Source organism: Malurus melanocephalus, unplaced genomic scaffold (assembly GCF_030028575.1).
Source record: "Malurus melanocephalus ecotype Western Australia unplaced genomic scaffold, MMel_1.1 scaffold_5, whole genome shotgun sequence".
Lineage (NCBI taxonomy): Eukaryota > Metazoa > Chordata > Aves > Passeriformes > Maluridae > Malurus > Malurus melanocephalus.
Window position 1 is genome coordinate 7,011,928 of NW_026623237.1, and position 11,302 is coordinate 7,023,229.

The window sequence follows — 11,302 nt, forward strand, 5'->3', positions numbered from 1 at the left end:
GTGAGTGGTAGATTTCAGTAGTTTCTGTTAGTGGAAGAATGTCTTCTGAGGTAGCAGTCACCTGTGGTGGAAGCTAATGGCATTGGTCATGAACCTTCTCAATCAGGTGTGSTTGCAGGTGCTTTTGCGATTGTGAAACAGCCCATGGGTCATTCTAGGCAGGTTTCTGGATGTGTTTGTGTGTAGGAACACTCGGAAATTTCAGGTTCAGCTTCTGGTAGCTTTACAAGAGGCAATCCATCATGCTGTCAGATACAGTCGAGGTTCTCATGTTCTGTTCCAGCTAAAACAAAAGCCTCTCTTWTGTACTGGCAAAACAGTGCAGTAAAACAGCTGGTGGTGGTTTAGTCCAAACCGGATATTGAGGTGGGAGATCTTAGGCCAAAAGACTTCTCCCTTAATGTGTAGGCCTAGGGATATCATATTGATCCWTTATGGGAGGGAATGAAGACAGCCAGATTAATCCTAGTAGTACTGGTAGGGGAAAAGAGGCATAACTTGAAAACACACTCTTTGAATAGGAGTAAACACCTTTTACAGTAAGTGGTAAAATGTGGAATCTGCAGATTCAAAACCCAGCTAGTGAGGTGCTGGGCAAATGTCTCCAGCAGATCCTGCTTTGAGCAGGGAGTTGGACTAGGTGATCCCAAGAGGTTTGTGCCAAGCTAAATGCTTCTCAGAAGTGCCCCTGCTTAGCTTCCTGGGCCTACTGTTGTGTCCAGCCCTACCTCCTTCCAGTGAAGGAGGATGCACAGTTACRTGCTACTGCCTGCTAAGTTTTAGAGTACATCTCTTAACTCATCCTAGTAGTGTTAGGAAACACCCGACAGGACTAAGAAATTGTGCACCCCAAGGTTGTATGTGAGCTGTCCTGAAAAAACTTGCTTAATCACTTGTGGCTGTGATGTTTTGATGGAAATACATGGCTGGATGAGGAATAGTAGATTGTCAATTTGCAGCCTCTTAGGATAACATTTAATAAATGAATGATAGCTAATGGCTTAAAGGAGGTTAGTAAGGATTAAGGGCCTGCTAACAAGATCAGTCTTATTATTTGGKTGATACTATAGCTCAGAAGGTGGATGAGCAGGTAATGCAGGAGTGCAGCTGATGGTCCCACTACGGGCAATGCACACTGGGTGTTCGGGCTTTGGGCCATTGGTCTCTGAAAACTTGCTCTCAGGAGTAAGGCAGCTGTGTCTGCTACTCTGTCATATTGGGCTGCTCTCGGAAGTTGTTTGCCAACAACCTGAGCACGACAAGTAAATKACTGCTTTCTTGCATTTATGTGTGTCACTTCTATTACTGTGTGTGTTGGACTCAGTCCACTTAAGAGAAAAAACTGGTTTGCTAACTGTTGAGTAACTAAGGGCAGTTCCCAGAGTTCAGATTAATCTCACTGCCAGCCATTTCCAGTGGRGATGGGTGGGAAATCCTAGAGACACTTGAAAATKTCTCCTTCAARTACGGCTTTTAAAAATGGCTTTTTTCTTGAAGTGTTCATGCTGTAATGGACAATTAAGGAAGTTTAGTTCAGTTTAAATTATAGACTTTGCAGTTAAAAACATTCAGCTCAGCAAAACTTCTGTAAAATTTAATCATGAAAAGTAATCATTTTTTACCAAGCGTCAGTGTATATGAATATACTGGGGGACGCAATCTGAGTATAAAAAAAATGTCATGTTCAACCAAAAGGGACAATTTCTAAAAACGCCTGCATTTTAAACCTATGCTTGACAGAACCTTGAARAGGAGATTGAATTATCTTTAGGACAGAGAGATGATTGAGAATTTAAGAGAGACCTCTTTTCTCTTTATGCCTACATTTGGCATAGATTTATGATTGGAATGAGAACTAGCTTGTATCTGCTCCAGTTTCTGGTTTTGAAAAAAGTTCTCTCCTGTAAGAATAGTCACAGCTTGCCAGGTAATTTACTCTGTTTTTGAAGAATTCAGTTGTTGATAGCTGTTTATACACTAAAAAAAAAAGTTTTTTAGGTCTTACACTAAGTTTGCAATGTTACAAAAACGTAGAACAAAATTACTGAAAGTAGGGATGGGGACCTTAGGTCAGTTTCCCGTAAGGACAAGTCTGATGTTGYAGTGTCATCTTCAGATGATGCCAATAGCAGTTTTGAAATTGTTGACTCCCAYTTAGCTGCTCCTTAGAAAAATACTTCCTATGGCTTTTTCAGCAAGACCTGTGGAGAAGAGGGTGTTCACTTCAGTATCCTAAACTTGAGGGTCCTGAAAAAATTTTCAAGAAATTGTGAGATCAACTGGGACACCTTAGGACATAGAAGAATCAGTAAAGACACCTTTAATAGTAATAGCCTGAAGATTAGGTATATTCCCTGCACAACTCTGGTTGCATGATGTGACACAAGAACTCTTGGTGACTTCATTGAGAGTTTCAGCTTCAGGCTGTTGAAGAATGGGTCTGGTTTGTACTGGTTGCTGTAYGTGGATGGTGAGTAGCAGATAGTTCCTGCTCTAAGATCCTGCCATAAACCAAGATGTCATTCAACATCATGTAGCAATTGCACACTGAAACTTGGCTTTTTTAGGAGGAGCTGAGGAGGAAATAAAAGTGAAAAAAAGGAGATTGAAAAGAAAGGAGGTGAAAGAATATAAGATTAGAAGAATAGCATGGGAGGAAGACAAAAGAAGTTTGATGCAAGTATCTAATAATTGCTGCAAGATGAATCCACCACTAATTTCTGAATAATTGCAACACCCTAGGGCTGGACCCCCTGCCTTGCTCCTTGCAGGATGTTCTCAATTGGCAAGGGTGGTAGCTGGGGTCATACATTTCTAGTGGCCCCCACAGCTGGAATAGAGTATTTAGATTGTTCCAGTTGCATAATCCTCATCTTGCAGATCAGACCTTTGGGTAAGCATGTACTTGCTCAGGAGTTAAACTTCCCTATTAGTAAACCAGTACTTTTATCAGCAGTAATTGACACCTTGATCAGCAAACAATACCAACTCTCCATTCAGTACCCCTCCTTTAGTCATTTAGGTATCACCATCGTGCTGGCTGGTTCCTTCTGCCAAGGCAACCCCTCAGACAGAGCTCAGACAGATATTCCACTTCCTTCCAGGTCTCATTGGCTCCAAGTTTGGTTAGTTGCTGACTATCATCACAGCAGCACATCCCTGGTCCTGTGGTATCTTCTTAAAAGGCACGTGCTCTTAAGGGCCTTTGAGAGAAGGAATTTCTGCTGTCTTTTTTATGTCTCCAGAATTGCAGGAAAGCTGTCTGTTTCTGGGGTGAGAGGTAATTTATTTTTTAAACTAAGCTGAGGGTTTTTTTTACCCTGCTAGAATACACAGCACTTGAAATAAAAGGGGAAAAATAGGATCAGCTCTCTCCCATCTTCCCACTCTGTCATGATTTCTGAACTATTTGCAACCCCAGGAAGGCTGTGAGGTTTCACAGTTCCCTCTTTTTAAGGGCTTGAAGACTTTATAATATTTTTTTCTGTTAAGTAACTACTGTTTTTCAAATACTAATTAAACCTTTGAAAGACCTTTGAAACKCCCTGTGTCTGAAGTGGAAATGCAGAGTCGTTTACTGCTGCCAAATCAGTCACACAGACTAGGAAAATCATAATTTAAGGTCTACTCTAAAGCTCTGTGGTCAGGGATTCAAAAGCTCTTGAATATGCTTTAAAATAAAGCTTTYTAATGGATTCGGATGTGTGACAATTTCCGATAATTTGGAATTGATTCACAAAGCAATGTAATATGTAATTAGAATTTTTYTATTTTTTTAAAGATGGTAGAATTAAGACACTATAATTTATTTGTGGTTTACAACTCTGAGAATGCTAGGCATTTTTCCATGGAATCAATATTGGCATTTATTTATACATACATTGCACTTTTAAAAGCTGCCAAGATAAAAAGTATGAGAGGATTGTCTTCTGTTAACTCTCTGAGGTGTCAACCAGGCAGATTAATAAACCAGTTTGCAAGTTCATCTGAAAGCCAAGAGCAAAGGAGCACTTCAGCAATTTTTGTTGTTTTAACCATGTTTTGTTCTACCAAAAGGATAAGTTTTCTTCATTTTTGAGACGGACTGTGATGCCCAGGCTAATCATGAAGGGAAGCTGTGCCACTCGCTAGCTTTTCTGACCCTGTAACCACCATAGAAGCATAATTTGATTGATGCTGTGGGGATTTCTGCAGGCAGTAGCTTCCCTAAGGCCTTCAAAATCCTTTTGTGGTTCTTTGCTGGCTTTGGAAGGAATGCTACAAAATAATCTCCTTCTGTCAGCTTTTTCTTTCTCTAAGGAAGCATTAGCTAAGGAGAACCATCTCCACACACCCTGAAGAAATCTTCAATGTAATCCAAGCTGGAGGTCCCTAAATTGCCATGCTGTAGATTCATCATTTGTCTGGGATAAATTACATTTGAACATGGGTGTTATTGCCAAGATTCTGATAAGATTTCTTTGGCTACTGAAGAGACACAAAATGCTTTTGCTGTTTTTCTCTACTTAAAAAGCATCTTCACTATGCATGCAATGAAATTGGRGGAAACGTGGAAAGCAGTTCATATGCATGATCCTTGCTTTCTTGGCTGCCTCTATCTAAAGATAAGTCTGCTTTCATGTTAGCAGTTAGAAAATAAATAAAATCAGTCATTTGCTTGTGAAGCAGATTGGAAGTATCATCAATCCCGAGACCTTATTCCTCAACTTCATTTGAGACAAACGTACCTCCTTGCATTCTGTCTGTGAAGTGTAGACAAGTAGTTATTGAGGTAATTTGCTGAACAGTCTTAAGCAAACTGGCAGTTTTCAGAGAACACCTGATGCAATTAAATTTTTTATCAGARGCATGGGAAAAATGCACCCAGTATTCAAAGGTGTATATTTATGTCTTCAGCCCTTGTCCAGCCTTCTCTTCTGCACCTAGCYAAAGCAGCCTGTTTTCACCAAAAATGCTGGTTGTTACATTCTCTGTTTAGGAGGATGAAAGGAGTCATATAAATTATATCCTCCGCTTGAGTTGTGCCTTTCTTACTCAGTGGGGAAGGCAGATTTCACCTTGCCAGTCATCCCAAAGGGCAAAATTTCCCTASTGATCTAGTACAGCTCTGGGGGACACTAGCCTTTTCAGACAAGAGGCTTCTCTTAGCTTTTAAACATGTCCATAGCTCTGGATTGTTTTGCTATTTCAGTAATTTTCATAAGAATCTATTTAAAATTTCRCTGATGAAGCAATTAGGATGCAGTATTGGTTTGTGCTTTCATCAGTCTTTGACTACATTATAATTAAAATAAATTGAGAGTTTCCATTTCCAACCTGCCTTCTGAGAATAAACKGCACAAGAAACCCAACTTACCTGTTCAATCAGCCTATTCTAATAGTAGGTAGTCATGGAGTGTGAGATTACCTTCAAGAAGCCCAACTCAGTAAGTGAAGCCCACACACAGTTTCAAAGGAAAAGGCAGAGGAAGATAGTGGTTTACAGATAGAAAGCTCCTATCTTGCTACTAAGTGCTTCTGTGTGCTTTGTTCCTATTTTTGGAGATATGACAGGGAAAATGCTAGCACCATACTTGTTTGAAAACACCCTGAAGAAATCCCAGCACCTTATGTCTTAAAGACAAGGTAAGAATTTATGTACATATGAGAGCAAGAAACAATAGCTGTGGCTTGCTTTGAGAGTGTAAGTGGAGGCTCTAGGAACTATTTTGATGCTAGTACATGATCTGCTTCACCTGAGATGTAAAATCTGGTCCTTAGAGTATTTTGCCCTTGTGCTTTCACAATTTTCATGAACCAGAGGTAGATTTGCTGTTTTGTTTTTTTGGGTTGTTTTTTTTTTTAATCCCCCCAGGTGATCATTTGAGTGTTGTAGTTAAAGGTACACATTTTTGTGTATTTTTTCCTATTTCTTCAGTTCTYACCACCAGTCTCCCCTTTGTGGATGCAAGCAATCCCCAAATAAAACTACACATTTACCTTACAAATTTTTATGGAAAGCACAGCCATTGCTGCTCCTCCATCCTCTTGATCTTATTTCCTATTCAAAACACAGGGCTGGTGTGTTTAATTGTTCRACAAACTCCAGAAATTCTGACCTTTTTGGGTCTGCAGCCATTCTTGCGAGATAACTTCATTTTGCCAGCAAACAGAGGTGCTTTTAATGCCACTGTTCAAAAACTCACTACCTTTGTGGACAGTGCTTTTTGTCCTGAATCTCTGTGCTTGAGATAGCATAGGGAACAGGAAGCTGTCTAGTGTGACAGGTACTTGGCAAAAAATCTCTTCACCTCTCGGACAGAGATTTTACATCTTCAGTGAAGCTTAGAAGRGTGCTCAAGGCACCTGCAGAAGACTGCTGAATACAGCCTATGTGAGCCTGTTGCCACGTAGAAAACTGCCCTGGTCATATCGTTAATGTTGTTCATGATACGTTTATATTCTCTATTGCTCATCATAGGGAGAGTCTTTCTCCTCTGCTAACTTGCAGCCTCAAAGTAGATCCTAGCAAGGAAATTCTTTTCAGGGCTTACTTGCTCTTTGGCACAGCACAGCAATCTCAGTAATGTGGAGATGAAAGCAAAAGTGGCATATGAATTTTGAGCCATTCTGTCAAGCTACCCGCAGCAATAAGTCTGACAGTCTCAGCTCAATTTAAATTAATTTACCAAAGAGGTTTTTGGCTATTTGCCATTTATAATTATTCTATTTTTCTTTGAAAACGGAAATCTTCATTTTTATCTTAAAGTGTTTCTTTCCCCCCCAAACATTCTCTATAGAGCAATTTTGTGCAATTATTTAATTAGTGCTTTAGAAAATCATTGGAGGCTTAGCTTTATGGGGAACTGTGTTTAAGCAAGAGCAGAACCTTGAAAGATACCTATACAAAAGTTGGGCCACACTTGTGAGTCATTTTCTACCTTCAGTTCCATCATATTTTTCTTCTCCGTCACRTGGAAGCCTGGGGAGAAGCAATACCTTGAAGGTCCTGTCGTCTTCACTGTCTCTACTGACTTTTTCTTCCAGGGTATTAACAGTATGCCAGGACATTAAGCCCTCAGCTCTTTTCCAGCACCCAGATTTGCATGCAAGTAAATCAGCTGAAAATTATGTGATAGGAAAACTGATTTCTGTATTTCATCATTGAAGCACACCCATTTATATGCTTCAACTAAAGTCCACTGAAGTCTCCTTTTAATTTCAGTAGTTAATTTCAGATCAAGCCTTCAGTCTTTACTATCTATGGGGTAAGTCCTGATACAGTATATTCTTAAGGATATGCTTAATTTCATCCCCTTTTAATAAGGCAATTAAGTGTGTGATTGACTTGAGGAAGAGGTTGAAGCCTGTGCTAAAAGTCAAGCACAAACTTTGCTGAACTGGGACTTAAATACTGATGTACTTTAGAAGATATCCTACTCAGCATCTGGAAAACAGGGCTTCTGCTTCTGCAGACACACAGCTTTGGCAGATACTGCTGTGGATACAGATCTTTTCAGACCAGAGCTATCTAAAACCCCATTTTGAAGAAAAACATTCTGGTTTGATTTTGCTCTGTCATGTACACAGATCCTTCATTTTACAGTACGTTTAGCTACACTACTTGAGTGTATCATAATGAAAACCAGTTATTTTGAAGTGATAGAAATTATTGATAAAACAGAAAGAGTGTCAACAGTGCCTTAACTCACCATAATTGCTTCCAGGTGGTTTGTTTTGTTCTGCAGTGCCGAGGACCTCAAAAATTTCCTTCAGTAAATACTATGCAAATGAATATTTCCACTAATAAAATATGCATGGACATCTGAAATGCAAAACATGTACATAAATTGCCATGTGTTGGCTGAGACATAGGAGCTCTATGTGTGACCTGAGCACATGAGAAGTAATTCAAACTTAGCACTAGCTGAGCTGCTGATCCCAAGAGCTGTGAGGGGCCACCTTATTTAAATAAATTTGAACTTGCCAGAGACCAGAGGCACTGCTGAATGAGATCCAGTGAATATCTCCATGGTGGCCTATGGAGTTATCTCCCCCAGTTACTGACTCTACTCTTGTCTTGGAAGTTGCCCCTTTYCACATCAAAACTAGCAGAACAGAAGGTGTGCCCCACCCCAGCTGCCTTATTGCCACAGTCTGCTTCTTGCTTTAAACTGCAGGTGAAGTGAGATTTAAGCTAAACCAACAGACTTCACACTGAAGCTGTTGAGGCACTGACTATATTCTCCTGACTTCACTGTGAGCATGGCAACCACAAATATGGTGTTAGTAACTCCTTAAATTACTGCAAAAAGGTGTGAAAAGCTCATCTATTAATACCTAACAATCAACAGCAACTTCATCTCAGCTGGTGTGGGAGGTCCTGTAACCCTCATGACTTAGACTTGTGGCTTTTGTACTGTAGCACACCWGAGCATTGATCTTTTAAGCACAGCTTGTGAAGAGTTGCATTTCAGGAATTGTATTTTTAATGATAATGATACAGCTGCCAAAAAAATGGCAACGCATCAGCTCATATTTATAGGATTTACAGCCAAAATATCTTCAGATGACTACTAAAACACCTTCGCCTTCTTCTTGTGACTACCCAGTCTTGAAGGTCCTTTATGGTGTGCATAGTGAAAAGCCATATACGTTAAMCATCCTCCAAAAAACAGACAAGATCAAACAGTGTTTTATTTCTTCCCTTSTAAGGGTTTCAGAGAGCTAAGGGTATCTGCCAGATTTTCAAGGAGGTGTGTTTTGGCRGTGTGGCTGTGATAAGTTCAGATTGTAGATGAGCCAAAGGATGATTATTTCTGCCGCTAAAAACAGGAGTGAGTGCATTGGATGCATATCAGGTCTATGTGGCAGGGAAAAAAAAAGATCTGTAAAATTTCCTTCTTGCTTAAATTACAATTCCATAAAATTTAAAATGCCTTCAGCCCTTTCAGTATTGAGGCCAACTCTAATCGCTTCAGTAGTAGCATGACTTCTCTGGCCTGTGTAATACAATTCCTGATTTACTGCCAGAGATCAAGGCCACTGCAGCTCTATTTTACCACTTCATTCAATAGATTGTGTATGTTGTTTATTAAATTGTCAGCTATCACTGCCCTGGCAGTGTAAATATACTTCCCATCTGTGGGTTTGGCACCCCACTGAGTAGCCCTCTAGTCACTCTCTTCCCAGTAAAGGGAAAAAAAAGCCCCCAAATCTTCAGCTTGATGTATTTTCACTGAAGAATGCTCATTATCCTACCATTGGAGTATTACAGAAGGGCATCTCTTCAGACAGAGAGACTGGATTTGAAAGCTGGTGTCTTCACTTTACCTGACTGAATTTGCTAAATTGAAAATGCAATTATGACTGCAGTCTCTTCTTCCAGCAGAACTAGATGATGGGCCATACCGAGCAGCTGGAAAATGGCAGTCTCCAGTCGTTACTAYGCTTCACAAACTGGACATCTGTTGTGGGCTGAGCTGGGCTCTGACAGGAATCCCTCCATGATCTTGTGCAGGAAGGCTGAGCCTTGCTCTGCCCACAAGCCAAGCAGGTGCATACCCCAGACAGGAGAGGAGCCGAGCAGCCACGTTAGGGGGGCAATAAGCATGAGTCAATAGTCCCAGCCTCCCAGCAGGATTACCAGGTCAGGTTTGGCACCTTCCTGCTGAGAACTGTGCTCCTGGCTCYGAGTGGCTCATCTCTGGGAGACACAGCTCAGCAGCACCAGTGTGTGACACCGATAGGRTCAGTGGAAGAGGTGGTTGAAACAGCCCCTGAGTGAAGCATCTCACCTCCCACACCCCAGCACACCACAGGCTGTACATCCAATTCCCAGGCTTTTCGTTCCCCTCATTCCCTTCACAAGGACACACACACACACACCTATGTCAGTGCTGTGAACTGCAGCACTTCATTTTGCTTTTAGGCAYGACATTATCAGTGTTAAAACATCCAAAATGGCTCTAAATATCCATGTGTTGTTTTGGATCTTCCCTGCGGACAAGAATTTGACTTTTAAAAAAATCATATTTTGTTAGGAAACATGTGTTCAGGGATCTATTAATCTCTACAGCTGATTCTCAAGGYCTCTGTACAGCAGTTTGTTACAACGCCACTAAACCTGGCAATTTAATTATGGGATGCCAGTTCTTTCTTCTCTGTTGTGAAGTGAACATAGTCATCACTTGTTTCTATTTTTGCATAAAAATGATTCATAATGTAGAATGTACTGTACTACAAAAGGGATGGAAGAAAATAGTTCCATGATACATGTTGGGAGACAGAAGCAATGGCTTGCTGCTGTGATTCACGCTTGTACTGCCCAGGCATTCCAAAAATGGTTCTCTTCACAATTAGCCACAAAATCTGTAAACCATAAAAGGAAAACCATCAGTTTAACAGCAAGTGATTTCGGCTGGCTGCTTGAAATAAAGGAAGGTGATAATTCATGGAGCGAGTGAAATGTCAAAACTTTCTGGACATTTTCTCCTAATTAACTTTATAATCAGGCAGCCCACACTGGCAGTCTTTGCTCTGAAACTGAAAAGACTTACTGTGCTGCACAAATCGATACGGTCTGCTGAGAACCAATCCCTGATGCTTATTCATGGTGTGTCTGTGGCACAGTGCCCTCTGTGCAGCCGCTCGTTGGGGACAGGGGCACCTRAGGGATTGGCTGAACTGCAGCCCTGCTCCCCTGGACACTGAGGGGCTGCTGCCCACATATTCCCTGTGGAACAGACTTGGCACAGAGAAGGCAGTGAGTAGGCTGAACCCTGGCAGATTGYGCTTCCCCCAGCACAACAAAAAAGTGAAAACAACACCGCTGAGAGCACTCAGCTGGATGTCAGCTAAAATATGAAAATGTGGGTGTTGCTTCCCTCAAGAAGCCTTTTTGCATTGTTGGGACCTCCTCAAGCTCGGCATAACTGGGTATGTCTCAAGGACAACATGCTCCTTCCAAGGTTTTTTATGRGGTCTGAGGATCTTCATCTTTGGCTAGGAGAAGTTTACAGTAACGAGACAGGGTGAACTGGAGCTATACCTAGCAATATTCCTCTTACCATTTTTAAGTGGAATACTTATTAACACATGCATTCTGAGAGCTGCCATGTACTTGGGAATGACTCTGGGAAAACATATTACACAGTTACTACTACAGAAGCAAGATCATTACAGCTGCTAGTTCACTTTTTTAATCCAGAATCAGAATCATGATAATGCTTGTGTATGCTCTTCCCTGTGTCTGTTGTACCTAACTCAGCCAYGGTCTTGACTGTACAGTAGACAGAGAGCCCTTTTGCCTTTTTGGGCTGAA